Below are 17,038 nucleotides of genomic sequence, written 5' to 3'. Positions count from 1 at the left end.
TGACGGAATCCCAGCCGAGTTCTACCAAACTTACTGGGATCTCCTGAAGGAGGACGTGGCTGAAGTCTTCAGAGCGGCGTACAGGGAGGGGCAGTTGGGGGCCTCACTGAGACAGAGCTTAGTAGCTCTTGTCCCAAAGAAGGGGGACCCGAAGGACCTCCGTAACTGGCAGCCGATCAACCTCCTCTCAGTCGACTATAAGATCATGGCGAAGGCGCTGATGAGGAGGTTCCAAGGCCTGATTACATCGGTGATCGGACCGGACCAGACCTGCAGCGTGCAGGGGAGGTCCATTAATGACAACCTGCTCCTCGTGAGGGATTTAATCATCCACTCCAGGGAGCGGCGGTCCCCCTTGTGCCTTCTCAGCCTCGACCAGGAGAAGGCATTTGACCGGGTGAGTCATGTGTGCCTGGAGAGAGTGCTAGAGAGAATGAACATCCCTGGCCCCCTCCGGCGTTGGACGAAGATCTGCCTGACTGGCATAACGGGCAGAGTGGTTGTCAACAGGCAGCCCTCTGCCCCGTTTGCCATCAGGTCTGGCGTCAGGCAGGGGTGCCCTCTAGCATCTCTCCTGTACGTCATCTACCTGGAACCGTTTCTCCAGGCCATCAGGGCCAGCCCCGGAGTGGCGGGCTACCCGCTGCCGGGGGCTAGGGGAGAGCGGCTAAAGGTTATGGCGTACATGGACGACATTACCATCGTCGCCACAGATAGTCGCTCCATTGCTTGTGCCACCAAGGTGTTGGACGACTTCTGTGTGGCCACTGGCGCCCTGGTCAACAGGGACAAGAGCGAACTGTTTCTGTCTCCCTATTATAGTGAGCCTCTAACCGTTTCCTTCCCTGTACGCAGAAATACCATCAAGCTCTTGGGGGTGACCTTCCAGGCTGACGGCGGAGGGCGAACGAGCTGGGAGGGAGCCCTACGCCACGTCCAAAACAAAACCCGGAGCTGGAGTGCGCGGCCCCTGACCATGGCGGGTAAGATCCTCGTCCTGAAGGCAATTTTTCTCTATGTGGGAAGGGTGTTTCCCCCAGACAAGGCCACCAGCAAGAAAATTGCCAGGTTGGCCTTCCGCTTTGTCTGGGGGAGCAGTATGGAAAAACTCAGTAGAGCCACCCTCCTCAAAGAGGAGAAGAATGGGGGGCGGGGGGTCCCAGACATAGTCACAATTCTCATGGTGCAAGGTCTGGCCGCCCTGGTCCAGAACGTCGGGAAGGTGGGAAAGGCCTCTGGTGCCTTCGCTAGGTACTATGCCACCCCCTTCCTGCGGGCAATGGGCCTGGGTGTGCTGGACCTCACCATACCATATAGCTGGGATCCCCCCTATGTCTATCAGGCCCTGAGGGACTTTGCTTTCAGGACGGGATTACCCAGGGCTGGCCTGACCTCGTGGAGCTATAAAATCATCATAGCTCATTTAAGATCTAAAGAGACCGCCACACTCCCGAGGTCAGGGCCGGCCCGGGACCCGCAAGTCATCTGGGCAAATGTAACACACAAGTGTCTTACTAACAAGCAAAAAGACATTGCCTGGATGACAGCTCACGGGTGTCTCCCCACAAGAGTTTTTATGTACCGCTGGCACTTAGCCCTGACTGAGCGCTGCCCCCACGGTTGCACTGACTCGGAACACAATTACCACCTGTTCTGGGAGTGCACCGTGGCTAGGCGGGTCTGGGGCCTTGTTGTTTCCTCTGTCTCCCATAACAGGTTGCTGGCGAGGTCCTCCCTGACGGCTGAGAGCGTCCTCTACGGTCCCCGAGAGGGACTCAAGACCACGGAGCTCCAGCGTCAGTGGGGGATCGTCAATACCATCAAGCAGGTCCTGTGGGAGACGAGGAACATCAAGGTCTACCAGAAAACAACTGTGGACCTGGTCACTCTCCGGAGGAGGATACAAAACCTCCTCCAGGACGGCGTTTTGGTGGACTTTCGAAAAAACAAGGACCTGGCGAGAGAGAAATGGGGGGTGGACCACTGGAAAGAACTCATCATATAGTACACCCCCCCAGGAGGGGCACTCGCTCTGCACACCACCTCGAGCGCATGTATTTTTGATTACCTTTTATATGTTATTTATAGTATTCTCTTAAAATAATTATAGTCTTTTGAGTGTTATTATTGATATATGTATCATTGATTTGTAAATTGTCTTCTTTATGTTATCCTTTTGAGTGTTATTGTTTCGTAATTTTTGTAAATGTCTATGTTTAAATGTGCTTTGGTTTCTGTTTTGATTTTTTAAAAAGAAAAAAGAAAAAAAAGTAATGTTTTAAAAATGTAAAATGTGCATTAAAACCATTAAAGATACATTTCTCTAAATAATTTCCATACAATTTCAAATTGCATTCCCTGAGTTTCTTTCTTGTAAAGAGCATAGATTTTGTTTTTTCAACTGAAAATTTAACTCCCCACTTTTAACTTGATTAATTCCATCTTGCACTTTCTTCACTATGTGTTCAACATTTCTCCCTCTTTTCCACAAAGCCCCATCATCTGCAAACAATGACTTCCCCATATCCATAGGGATATTCATATGTTGTTTATCATGATGGAAAATAAAGTTGGACTTACTACACTTCCCTGAGGTGTCCCGTGTTCCACAACATATTTGGGTTGATAACTCTGACCCTATCTTCACCTGAATAGTCCTTCCATCTAAAAAGTCCATAACCCAGTTAAACATTTTCCCTCCGACTCCCATTAAGTGCAGTTTGATTAGAATTTCCTCTCTCCATAGCATATCATAAGCTTTCTCAACATCAAAAAACACTGCAACCACTGTCTCTTTATTTACTTGCGCTTTCCTTATTTCATTCTCCAGACACAACATTGGATCCATAGTATTCCTTCCTCTCCTGAATCCACTTTGATATGACGCCACCATACCTCCTTTTTCCAAAAAATACATTAACCTCTCATTTATCATACGTTCCATTAACTTACAAATGTGAGATATCAAGGCAATTAGTCTATAGTTTCCAGGCCTGCTGGCATCTTTTCCAGGTTTCCTTATTGGAATAATTATCGCCTCCTTCCAGCTCCTTGGCATTCTCCCCTCTTCCCCCACTTTACTATACAGTGACAACAATTTCCCCAGACTTCCTACACTCAGATGTTTTAACATGCTATAACATATCTCATCTTTACCCGGTGTTGTCTTTCCTGTTTTATCTAGTGCCCTTTTTAATTCTCCCATGCTGAAAGGTACATTTTGTCTGCATAAAGCCTCCATATTTTCAGACTTTGTTTTCTCTATGCCTCTTCTTCCTTCTACAGATAAATAATTGGAGTTATGTACCATAACAAATGTATTTGCCAATAACTCTGCCTTTTCCTTATTTGTTACTGCAGTCTCATTTCCATCGGTCAGAGCCAGATAACTCCACTCCCTCCTGTCCCCTCCCATCTTTTTTATCATCCCCCATACTTCTCCCACCCGAGTTGTGTTTCCAATTGTACCACAGTACTTTCTCCAATGTGTCCTTTTTGTCTGTCTTATTATCCTCCTTACTACTGCCTGGGCCTGCTTGTACTGAATCATATGTTGAAAATTATGAGGTTTTTTTTACTAGTTTAAACGCCTTATTTCTATTTCTCACTGCTTCCTTACACTTATCATCCCACCATGGTACCACTTTCTTCTTCATACTACCTTTACTTTTAGGAATGGATTCGAATGCAGCTGTCATTATGCCTTGTTTTATTTTGCTGTCAAGTGACTACATGTCCATTCTGTCATTAGCCTGGCTTAAATATCTATCACTTCCTTCCAGAAATCCCCAATCAGCTTTCCCAAGGATCCATTTCCCACCTGTGTTCTCTATGGTCAATGAGACAGCAATATTTATCTTACACCAGACTGGGTAATGATCACTCCCTATAGTATTATAAGGATTATAGTAATTCACAATAACTAACTCTTTCCTTTCTGCCCACACTTCTACTACCACATACTCTTGCTCATTACCTATACCTATTACTCTGTAAGGGATGCCTTGCTTTACAAAAGTGACACATCCTCCTCCTCCCCCTTATTTCCTATCTCGCCTCACTGCCACATAACCATTATAAAACAAAATCCAAGTTAGACTTTAACCAGGATTCTTGAATACACACAATGTCTGGTTTTTCTCTCCTACTGGCTACACACTGCTTGTGTCATGTAATCACGTTATATGTATTGCATTAATAATGCAATTATGTTTAGTTTAGTTTAGTTATCTTCAATTTTTGTTTCTCAACAAAACGAATATGCTTAGTTATCATCAGCTTGCCAGTGACCTAGGTAGGCTATCCGTGGTTAGCGCACGCATTAGCGATATGAACCACAGGGGAAGAACATCGACTACACTGATGGTCAATCAATCAGAAATGTGTAGGCTACTGTTGAATTTTGGTATAACTGTCTGGTAGACCTGCTGTTAACCGAGCAAGTTATCGTCGTAGGTTTTCGCCACAGTCAGTTAAGGAGCCAGTAACTGCTACTAGCTACTACATCGTCGTTTGTGGTGTTCACTTGCTGGGTAACGCTAGCTGACCGATCGTTCGCAAGTCACATTCTACCGAATAAAAATTAACACTGTCAGCGGTGATTAACAAATCTACCAAGTAGCCTATATTAATAACTGATCTGCAGGCGTGTAAATATGACAACGCACTTTGTACAGCAAGTTTTCCACCTGGTGCATGAAGACAAAAATAATGTAGCCTACATTGAATTTCTAATTATTATTAGACTTTTATTTTTATTATCAAAACCAATGGAGAAAAGCCAATATACGCAAGGAGCCCCCAGGACCGATTCTGAGAACCAGTCTTAAATGCTCTTGTCGGACTCTTAAATGCTAAAAACATGTTCCTTTCTAAATGCCAGTCTTACAAAGATGGTTAATTTCGTTAAACTCTGTGTGTGTGATTTCATCGTGTGCTGTATGCTATTCAGCAAATAAACCTTAAGACTCTTAATTGAAACTGAAAATTTTGCAGTTTATCCCAAAATCAGGATTACAGTAGCTTTGTCACATGCGTGAAGCATGGCCCAGGTAGACATTTACGGAATGTAAACGACTGACAAGCCATCAAACACGTTTGACAGATTGAATATTTGCAGTTTAGGGTTAGCTAGCTAGTCAAATGGCTTGGTAGCCGAAGTTGCGAACTGTTTTAGCATAGGCTACTGGACTACCAAATATAGCAAGCTGATTACGCTTTCTGCCAACTAATTATTTGGTTAAGTAGGCTAAAGGAAATAGTAAAAATGACTCGGCTACCGAAAAACCTAAGAGGAGGATTATTTTATGGTTGTCTAGTGCAGCTGTAAATAGCATACGCCATAATGAAATCACTACGAAATGGGATGCCTGCATTTTCTGACTTTCACTAAATTAAGCGTTATTGCGATCATAGTACAGATTCCTATTTCTCCAAACACCCCTTCTCATCTAGCTTCTATTCTCCCCATCCCAATCCACAACAGACTACTTACTCAGTTCTTTTAACCAATTTAATTCCTTTTTACTGCATCCTCTTTGTCCTCCGTCTTTTAAATGACGTTTGAGTTTGAAACAGAGACTGTAAAAAATAGTGAAACAGTTTCACTTTATCTTTTGACTTTTTCTTCTTTTCCTTTTTTTTTTTTTTTTACTTCTTTACTAGTCTGACTCACAGGACCCAGACCGTGGGTATAAGCCCGCCATTGGCCAACTATTTCAGTCGGAATTCTCCTCCCCTTCCGCTATCTGCGTGTTACCGTTTTCACGGGCTCCGTTGATGCATTCCGGGTTTAGCGTCGCCCAATTGGTTTAAAGAAACACAACAAGTCAGAGCGTTTTTTTCCAGGAATGATAACGGTTTGAGCCAGACTTTTCTCCAGCTGAAACGAAGTGTGGAGATAGGTCTGGCTATGCGAGACTACTTCTTTACTGGTTCAAGTAAGTCTTGCAGTGACTGAAGCCCAATGTTTCACAGTGACGCTTGGCTTTAGGTCTGGTTTTACCCAGATTAGTGTTTATTTGTGGCTCTCTAGAGAGAAATAACACGGATGCTCTTGAATTCAATTCTGGGCAAAATGTGTAATCCTGAAATCACACACGGCAAAACAATCTGTGTGACGATAAAAAAAGCCGGGTCCGAGTCCCGGGTTCGCGTCCTCTCTGCATGGAGCTAGCATGTTCCTGTGTTTGTGCTGGTTTCCTCTGGGTACTGGGTCACTGTGTCCATATACTCCTAATAAAGAAAGAATTACACAAGTCTGTCTGCAGATGTTTAAAAGCCAACACTGAATCTATAATTTTACACAACATAATGGGCCCCTTCAGAATAAGAATCAGTGTCCATGTTCTTGCTCACAAATGAAAACATGCAACCATTTATGATGTCTACAACAACAACAATAATTTGACACTCGCAGTGCAGCAGTAATGCTCAAAAACCCAAACTTTATGCTGATCAGAGAAAGCTCATGTAATCCATTTATTGACAAGCTATTGCAAGGCTAGCTCTCAGAACTCTGCAAAATGATTATTACTGCTTGTGTATTTGTTATGCAGATTCTATTATGTTTACCACAGCCCAAACATGAGGCTACTGTTCCAACTAGTAAGCGCCCATGAGACAAATAGCGTGAAATTGAACTTCCACTACCATTTAGTGGCTGTTTATAGGAACTACAACACTATTTTTATTTTCAAGAGCTCCACAGCTGTTCTCATGTCTTAATAAATTGCTGTAGATGTGACTGTAAACTAAAATCTTTTGCAAATAATTAAATTTTTGACTGATAAAAAAAACAGTTTTCATGCCTATATGAGTGCACATAGTGAATCACTGCCCATTATTTCACTGCTCTGCCTCAGTTCCTGTAGATTCAGTGGGAAACCTGCAGTGATTAATGCACTTCAGACTCTGTTCTGCGGGGTACAGCTGCATGGAGGCTTAAGGTAGTGAAGGGAAGTGTATGTTTCAGTATTTCTGTATGCACTCCTGGCCACTTCTGCCTAGGCCTGCAGCCTTGTCCCAGTCTCCACATTCTCAGTTACCGTGGCAATGAAGAGCTAGAGGGAGGATGGAATGTAGCTCAGGGCCTCCCGAGTGCACTCCTGAGAGGACCCTAAAAGCTCTGGCACCCACCATGGGGATATACCACCCCCATCCCAGGCACTATAGTGTGCTGTTGTGTTGTGTGCTGAGATGCCTAATTAGTGATGTAACATCCATGTGTGACCACAGACAGAGCCTCCATGCTTGTGAGATGTGACCATATGAGGTGTGATGCTTAGAAACTACTATCAAGACTGAGACAACTTAGTGAGTGGGTATTTCCCTGGTGCATATTGTACTAAATTCTGTTATAGTGGGAAAATGTCCTCTGGCCTGATGATTTCCTGTCTACCTCATGTACCTGCTTTCAGTGGTTCTTATCAATTCAGTGATTATGTGGCATTCTGTATGGTAGGTAGCATTTCTTTTGGATGCTGATAAGTTGTCATTTATTGAAATTAGGCTTGGGGCTGCTGGATGGCTGGATGTTTCTTTTTCTCATCCAAGCAGAGTAAAATAATCCATTAATGCGTAGCCTTGGTATCGTACCAAAGCAGTATTTTTTTTTTTTTTTTTTGAAGCAATGCCTTAAGATTGAACATAAGGTCATGTCATGGCTCTGGCTCTATCACATGGGTGTTTGATGTAATTACAACAGGGAAACATTTACTCAGACGAGCTCGCTCCTGTTAAGGTAATATACTCCATACAGGTGTGTGGCATTAGCAAACTTCTGAGAATTCCTCTGCAGGCTGTGTAGTGTGTGTCTCCCTGGTGCCCCTTGTATTAAAGCCTGTTAAAGGAAACCTGTCTACCTCATGTACAGTGCCATGAAAAATATTTTCTCCTATCCTGCTTTCCTATATTGGTGCATAGTTTCAGATCTTTACAAAAAAATGTTATATTAGACATACACACACACACACACACATACACATACACGCGCACGTGCACACACATAGACAGATGGTTTGATACTGAGGTTTATGTCTTTGGAGGCCCTACTAGACTTAAGGCTTTTCTTTCTGGGGAGGCTACGCTCCTTCGGTGTGTGTAGCAGGATGCAGGCCATGTTCTACCAGATCATTGTGGCCGATGTCCTGTTCAACACCAGTATGTGCTGGGCTGGGAGCCTTTACTCCAGGGACACAAAGAGGCTCAAACTGACCCAGAAGGCCAGCTCTGATGGGATCCATAAATTATCCCAGCTTGTAAACTCCACCCACATCTCGTTTTATCATGACTGAAAAAATGGTTATACTTATATTTTTGTAATATCAAAAGAATATTCTTATTGTAATAATAGTGTATTTTGTGATTCCATTGCCGCAATTTTCACCATAGTGTCTCAATTTGCAGACCTCAACAGAGAATGTTATAGTCCTAATTTTGGGCTCAAAATCTCATATAGCCAGCAAAATAAAACTATCAAGTGAGATAACCAGCATGATGTCTTATCACATCATTATATCATTGGACATGTTCAACAACATAATTTAATCATTACTGGATTTTTTAATAAAACGGTCATTGTCAAATTCCTATCAGAACAGAGGATGAAAGCTCATTTTCTGATAATGCAAGTAGCAATGAGGTAAAGGTTTGCTGCCTATATTATAATAGGTATTAGGAATGTTGTACCGTAATCATAACCCTGTGTTCTGTTCTGTATCAATTTACTATGATAAATATATGGAGTCAGACTTTTGAATAAAAAATCCTGTCTATTGTAAAAGGCAAAATGCATACAATGGAGTCCATCATGTGTAAAACAGTAAAACTGTGTGTCCAAAACATAAAAATCTATAGTGACCCTAATTCATGACATCAGTTTACATTCTGTGTTCTGCATCTACCTCAAAGCTTGTATTTTACGAAAGACACCAAACACCAAAACATTAGACATTTTGTTTACTGAAGTGTAATAATTGCAAATACAGGTATGCTGTCAAAAACAAAACAATCACACAAAATGTTTTAATACAAATAATGTACAATACTGACCCAGTTTCTGCAGTAGTACAATAAACATACACAATAAAAAAATACATTATATTACAGTATTATTCAGAAAAACAAAGGAAAATAAATGCAATGCTGTGATCTGGATCATGCTGTGGTCTGGTCTCCCTGCTGTATTTGGCCACAGATTTTCATGCACATCCCGTCCGATGCCTTCATTTCCACGGCAGAGCTGGTTGACTCTTTCTGAGTGCCTTACCCAGTCCTGGCACTGCTGGGCTGTGATGTCATCACAGGGCTCATTATTCTGCTGGGATTCACAGATAGACCTTATTCTGCTGAGTGTTGCTGTTTGTTGCAGCTCCAGCAGCACCAGAGAGACACTGCAGGGCCATTAGCCTGGAGCCACCGACCCTTAATGTCTCTTTAATCCCAGAACATCTCCTGGTGGAGAGGCAGTGATGGGACCTGCCGCCACCTGCTGTTGTTTTTGGTGGAGTGGGTGTTATCTCATCCCCCCACCTCAGTATCTTTCCTTCTGAGCCAAATCCACCAGCCCCCCCTTCTCTGCTTCCTTGGCCAGCCCTCTAGCTGGCCTCCTCAGCCTTGCTCCAGTCATGCCCGTGTTCTCCAGAAGGTGAAGCACTGACTGGCGGATGAACCCTCAGAGTCCCAACTCCACTGGATATACTGTTGCTCTCCAACCAGCCTCCTTACACTCCTTACACTCTTACACTCCGCTGCCAGGTCGGAGAACTTCAGCCGTTTCTGCTCATAGGCTGCTTCTGCCCCCTCCTCCCATGGGAGGGTGAGCTCCATAAGGAGCACCACCTTCGCCCGAGTGGACCATGTCTCCATATAAGGAGCACCACCTTCGCCCGAGAGGACCACGTCTCCATATAAGGAGCGTCACCTTCGCCCGAGTGGACCACGCCTCCATATAAGGAGCACCACCTTCGCCCGAGTAGACCACATCTCTATATAAGGAACAGAATTGCGCGGTCTCTAATAAAAATGATTAACATGGCTTACAGGCTCGTCACGTAACAGAAATAATATAAAATGACACCAACACAACAATCCTGTAATGTAATTGGCATTTTTAAGTTTGGCCTTACAATCCTTCCAGCTTCTCCCATTGTTATGCCTGGATTTATGACATGGTCAATCACTGTGGCTCTAAATTCATTCGATACTGCAGGATTTCTGCTACCTGCTTCACCACAACCTCAGCCTCAGCCACGACCCGTCCATCAGTACCAGCCGCATTGGGCTGCTCCATATTGTCAGACACTGCTGAATGTAGTGCTGTAAAACAGCCTACAGTGTGAGTATGTGTGTGTGCATGTGTGTGAGTATGTGTGTGTGCATGTGTGTGAGTGTATGTGTGTGCATGTGTGTGTGTGTGTGTGTGTGTGCGCATGTGTGTGAGTGTGTGAGTATGTGTGTGTGTGTGCATGTGTGTGAGTATATGTGTGTGTGCATGTGTGTGAGTGTGTGAGTTTGTGTGTGCATGTGTGTGTGCATGTGTGTGAGTATGTGTGTGTACATGTGTGTGAGTGTGTGTGTGTGCATGTGTGAGTGTGTGAGTATGTGTGTGTGCGTGTGTGTGAGTATGTGTGTGAGTGAGTATGTGTGTGTGCGCATGTGTGTGAGTGTGTGAGTATGTGTGTGTGAGTATTTTTGTGTGCATGTGTGTGAGTGTGTGAGTATGTGTGTGTGCATGTGTGTGAGTGTGTGAGTATGTGTGTGCGTGTGTGTGTGCGCATGTGTGTGAGCATGTGTGTGAGTGTGTGAGTATGTGTGTGTGAGTGTGTGAGTGTGTGAGTATGTGTGTGAGTGTGTGTGTGTGCGCATGTGTGTGAGTATGTGTGTTGTGAACTCTCTCGGCCAACGGGTGGTGCGGTTGACGGAAGTCAAGAAGAACCAGATCAGTGAGTCTGAGGTTAACAAAAAGCACTTTAATGGCCGTAATGAGTGGGGGTAGGGGTAGGGGGAGCCAAAAACAACTAAAGAGTCTTCCCGGTCGGGGTATCGGTGCTCCACTCCAGGTATTCAAACCTCCTTCTGGAGAGAAACAAGAAACACACAGGTTAGGGGGGGAATAGGGCCTGGCCAGTCAGATCCTGGTCCGGCTCCTTGCTCCGGGCGCCGGCTGGTGATTCTCCAGTCCTCAAGGGGTGTAGGGGAGAAGGCCCCCCTCCCAAGTGAGGTAGCACTCCAATCCTTCCCCAGCTCAAGTTCTGAGTTGTTCCTGTCTTTGCCCCCTGTCACACGGTCCACTTGAATCACAGTTATTCTTTACACTTTACACTTTCCAGTTCCTCACAATTATGCATCCACTTTAAGAGAGTTGGCCCACGGCCGCTTACAGTCTCAGGTTCAGGTTCAGGTTCAGGTTCAGGTTCAGGTTCAGGTTCAGGTTCAGGTTCAGGTTCAGGTTCAGGTTCAGGTTCAGGTTCAGGTTCAGGTTCAGGTTCAGGTGTAAAGAGTCGCCCGGCGTAGCTCAGTAGGAAGCCCCAGCAACTCTGCCATTCCTGTGTTTGTGCTGGCTTATAAAGCCTGCGTGCTCATCAGTGCAAGCAGCTTCAGGTGTGCTGCAGAGTGGAAAATTCCACCTACCTTCCCTCTGCTGCAGCCCTGTCCATGGTGCTGCCCGGTGTCACCTCAGTTGGTCTGCCTGGTGCTGTCCAGGGTCCTCAATGTTTCCAGACTGTGCTTTGGCAGGTAACGCCCACTCACGACTTTTCCTTGCGGCCGCCGGTGTCGATGGGCTCAGCCGTCCTGGTGGTTTCGTGGGGAGCACCGATAAGGGATCGGGGCGCCACAGTGTGTGCATGTGTGTCAGTGTGTGAGTATGTGTGTGTGAGTGTGTGAGTATGTGTGTGCATGTTCATGTGTGTGAGTGTGTGAGTATGTGTGTGTGTGCGTGTGCACGTGACGCCCCACATCGTGCCTAACAACGCCCCTTAGCTATTCTAAAATCACTGTAAACCACGGCCTCTTGTGGCTTATTGCTTTAATATATAAGGAATAAACCAGGGCGGGCTGTCCCATTATTGGAAAATAATGCAGGAGGGGGGTGGTGATGCGCCTGAGGCGAAGCCGAGGGTCTCTTAACCAGCCCCGAAGTACATTATTTTCCACTAACGGGACAGCCCGGAGGGGTTTATTCCACTTATACAACAGGTTACCAACAATGACTAATATATGGTTACTTTAATATTTATTGATTTTTATCGACTTAACCGGCTCTAAGTCATGTTTACGAAGGCCACAGCAGCCATGTGACCAACGTTGCCTTTCTCCATGACGACAGTCATCTGATCTCTACCGGAGGGAAGGACATGAGCATCCTGCAGTGGTCGGTCATCTAGGGAACTCTGCTGCACCTTCATTGGAGCCTCCTGTCCACTAGAGGGCAGGACTGCTGTGCCTAAAACTGTCTTTACCCCGCTGTCCTACTCCTGGCTGTCTGAGTGTTCTGTACTGTACTGAGTAGCCACTAGATGGGGCTCTGGCAAAAGAGAAATAGCATGTCAAGAAGAATATTTAAAGCTATTTAAAGAGCTGTAGCTGCTACATGTGCCGTTTGCAGAAGTCTATAGCGATAAAGATATATAACCGAGTGGCTGTTGTATTTTAATATTTAAAGTACTTAATCTTGTTGTGGCACTAAGCACTTGATGCGTAGATAGAAGTATGCTAATGCTAGACTTGGCCTCTTTTGTTTTACTAATAAAGTTTCTACTTGAGTTTGAGTTGTGTACACTTTGTTTTTGTTGAGAGTAAAACCTTGTGCCTTACTTTCAGTTCTGTTTTACTTTACTTCCAGTTGCCTGCAAAAAGTAGGGAATCCAACTGAACATATCATACATTTTGTGTCTTTCTGTGGTGTTATGACTTCACTCAGTCCCAGTGAGGAGGTATTCCTATGATGTGTGATTTAGACACAGAGGATTACTACGCTTATTGTGACACGGTCAGGTCTTGGTCATGTTTGCTGGAGGTGTGTTCTCTGAAATGACCTTGTGACCAGCACCCTCACCAGCTGCCACTTGCTGTTGACCGTCAACATGACCGGGGCCAAGAAAAGAAAGGATGTGACATCAGCCTTCACCTTCTCTCTCGTTCTCCTCTCATCTGCCATGAAATTGGTTTTGGCCCAATGTATTTGCAGGCAATAGCCACATCTTTGGAAGGCCATGGATAAGGTCAACAGGGAAACCTACAGACCTGCCCTGCTCTGACTTCTGACTTGTTTATTTGGACATTTTCCAAAGGCGAGGCACAGTGGGAACATGTGATTAGCAAGATTTTGGGGGTTGGACCCAATCAACAGCTTGATCCACCTGCCTGTCAAAAAACAAATGAAATATTGCTACTGCATAACACATGCATTCATTCCAATCGCTTATTTTATCCATCCTCATCTCGGTCCTCGCGTAACCTGGAAATCAATCAAGTCCGCCATCTTTAAGGATGTTCCAATCCGTTTAATGCTTCTTGGAGGAGCGAGGAGGCTCCTGGAGGATGCTTCAGTGAGGATACATCTTTTTTGGAGCGTGTGACGTATAAATGATCTACCTGTGGTCCACCTCTCCACATTTGCCGACTGTAAATGGCCTGGCTTCAAACTGATGCTAAGCAAGGACGTTCCATTTGCCTAACACATGCTGCCTCGATTCCTCCCTCCTCGTATCTCATCCTTGCATCTTTTCTTCACGTCCTTCGTTCAGTGGTGCTAAGAAGCAAGGAAAGGACACTAGGAAGAGTTTCAAGGAGTGAAAATAAGTGATTGCAATGAACCCATGGACACTGGTTTTCTACTCGATCAATGAGGAAATACTGCCCCCTACAGCCCCACCAATGCTAATACTCTACCACACTGATGGCATGTTTAAACAAAAAAAACTCTAAAAAACGCAGGAAAAGGGAAAAGGAAAAAAAAACTCCGCTGGGTCCAGCTCTGGCTGGTTCCTTCTGTCACGTTTTGGGGGTGAGGACCCAGGTACGGAGTGAAAAACACAGGAAGCTCAAAAGGAAAGTTTAAACAAAAACCTTTACTTCAAAAATATAAACAAAAGGCCACACAGGGCAACTCTCTAAAACACAAAAATCTTCAGAAAGGGAAAAAGCAAAACTTCTCAAAATCCAAATGAACACAGAGCAGGACAAGGGCGAGGCAGAACACAGGAGACACAACAGCAGAGCATACATAGGCGGAGAACACAGAGGCAGAAACACAAGCAGGCGGAACACAAGCAGAACACACAAGAACACAAGCAGGCAGATGCATACATAAGAACACAAGGAACCAGAACCCTAGTCTTCTTCTTCTTCTTCTTCTCTGGTTTTAATGGCGGTTGGAAACCCTAAATTGGTGCATTACCGCCCCCTACTGTGTACATTGGCATCTGATTTAGTTCTCAAAAAAAAAATTAAATAAAACAATAGCCCCACCCTCCCATACCTGAACCACAATTTTTTGCTATTTCGCTATATCCCTGGCGTCTGACTCCCTCCAAACCCTTTCGCCAAAATTTCCTGTATTTCGTCCCCCTTCACATCCGTTATACCCAAAATCTCTTTCGCTGCATCCACCACCATCCTGATTCTCTCTGATTTTGTTTCTATCTCGCTTGCACAGGTAATCACCATCGCAATAAATGCCAGAAACCTTCTTCTATTCAAATGCATGATTTCTTTGTCACATCTCCCTTGATCTTTTCCCTCCATTCCAGTTCTATTCTGCTCCTTCCTCTCAGTTCCCACTTCTGCCCTCACTCTCTTCGTTGCTTCTGCATGTTATTTTATTCTGCACTCGTGTTCTTTCCACCTCACTTTCCCCTCTTCCTTCTTTCACACTGCTTTTCTCCCGCTTCATGATTTCCCCCACAGTGAAAGCATATTGCCTGTTCTTTAGACACCGTACAATCATCATCAGAACACCCATCTTTCCCACACCTTCTACACCTGTGATCCTTTTTCCTACACACTGCTGCCAGGTGTTCATAATCCTGACACCAATAGCACGTCAGTGGAACCCTGTCATATTCCCTCACCCTGTAACAAACATAATCTAAATAGACTCTTTCCAGTAATTCTCCCTCAAATCCTAAAAGTACTGATCCATGTTCTTGTTCTTTTCCCTCCCAATAGCTTTTCATCCGCTTTGCCCCTAAAACTCTTTCTACCTCCAATAAACAATTGGCGTCTACCGACAATGAGACCCCACTAATAACACCTTTCCGTAGCGTTCTTTCTCTCATTAAAAAACAAACTACTTCTGTCAGGACCACCAACTTTATTGACAATAAAGGCAATACAGTTATGTTTGGCGGTATGGCTCTGTTCTGGAGCTCTCCCGCCAACCACGCAGCCCGCGTGGATAAGGCCGGGAGGCCAGCAGCCAAACCCCCCCTAGAGGGGTACACACAGAACAGATCCAGCAGCAAAGCAGTTTTTAACACATATGAATGGAGCAAATGCAATTTCTTAACACATAAGGATGGAGCAATACAACTTCTTAACACATAAGGATGGAGAATGTAAATTCTTGACGCATGGGGAAGGAGCTGGGGTGGTGGAGGGGATTTACGAAGCAACGTGCAGCGCTTGCATGCAGGAGGAGCAGCCGAATGAGTAGAGGGAGGCTGTTTAAGTAGACCGCCCTGTTAGTGAATGTACTGTGATAGGCTAACATCACTCAGCTGAGCCATCAGCTGATTCGGCCGGAGCGCTTGACTCTCGTGACCTGCCAGAACTACGCGATGCTCTATTTCTGTCAGGACCACTGTCATCAAGTAGAACTTTATTGACAATAAAGGCAATACAGTTATGTTTGGCGGTATGGCTCTGTTCTGGAGCTCTCCCGCCAACCACGCAGCCTGCGTGGATAAGGCCGGGAGGCCAGCAGCCAAACCCCAAAACAACCATATGCCGATATGCTATCAATAAGTGTCTCCAGCTGATGTGATGACTATGTGTACGACCACCTGGAGGAATCCCTTCGTCCAGTCGAGCCTTTCGGCTTGAGGCCGTCTATATTTTTACATGGATCAGTGGTTATGTGTCCCAACAGCATGTTGGACGTTCCCCTGAGGTCAATACTTAGATGTAATATTAATTAATAACCCCAAGGAACATACTATGTGTGGTATGATATTAGGCTGTGTGTACCGACAACTGTCGGTATTTCCCCTCGAGCGCCACGATTTGAACTAACCGGGAGAAATATACTACCGACTACGTCAGTGTAAATGAATCCTCACTCGTTGCATAGGCCAGTAGTAGCAGCAGCAGGAGCGTGGTGGCAGTAACGCAGCAGCGTAGGAGCCATAGCGCAGCAGCAGTAAGAGCAGTGATGTGAAGCACGTGTTCAACGATGACGTGATGACTATGTGTACGACCACCTGGAGGAAGCCCTTCGTCCAGTCAAGCCCTTCGGTTTGAGGCCGTCTATTTTTTTTTTTTTTTTTTTTAATGGATCAGTGGTTATGTGTACCAACAGCATGTTGGACATTCCCCTGAGGCCACTAGTTAGATGAATTATTAATTAATAAACCAGGGGAACATACTATGTGAGATGTAATATTAGGCTATGTGTACCGACAGCTTGTCGGTATTTCCCCTCGAGCGCCGAGATTTAAACTAAACCGGGGGAAATATGCTACTACCTGCATCAGTGTAAATGAATCCTCGCTCATTGCCATCCATACAAGCATGCATGGACAAGACCAGGAGGGGGCAGCAGCAAAACCCCCCAAAGCAAACATACGCCGACATGTTGTTAGTACTTAGTCTCCGACATAGGGCGACATAGCTCAGGAGGCAAGACCGACTGTCTGGCAGTCGGAGGGCCGCCGGCCCAAACCCCGCCCTGGGCGTGTCGAGGCGTCCCCGAGCAAGACACCCAATCCCCAACTGCTCTGGCGAATGAGAGGCATCAATTGTAAAGCGCTTTGGATAAAAGCGCTATATAAATGCAGTCCATTTAGTCTCCGGCTGAAGTGATGACTATGTGAAA

General features: G+C 45.1%; 1 long non-coding RNA gene across 1 annotated transcript; it reads left to right on the top strand.

The window, feature by feature from the left end:
- The first annotated feature begins 16,100 nt into the window (after positions 1–16,100).
- On the top strand, positions 16,101–16,478 carry LOC118210043. The gene is made up of 2 exons (XR_004761798.1): positions 16,101–16,318; positions 16,369–16,478. It is a non-coding gene; the product is annotated as an uncharacterized LOC118210043 (long non-coding RNA).
- Positions 16,479–17,038: the final 560 nt, after the last annotated feature.

The sequence above is a fragment of the Anguilla anguilla genome, chromosome 12, assembly GCF_013347855.1.
Source record: "Anguilla anguilla isolate fAngAng1 chromosome 12, fAngAng1.pri, whole genome shotgun sequence".
Classification (NCBI taxonomy): domain Eukaryota; kingdom Metazoa; phylum Chordata; class Actinopteri; order Anguilliformes; family Anguillidae; genus Anguilla; species Anguilla anguilla.
Note: the sequence above shows the minus strand (reverse complement) of the source record. Positions and strands in the feature narration are given on the sequence as shown.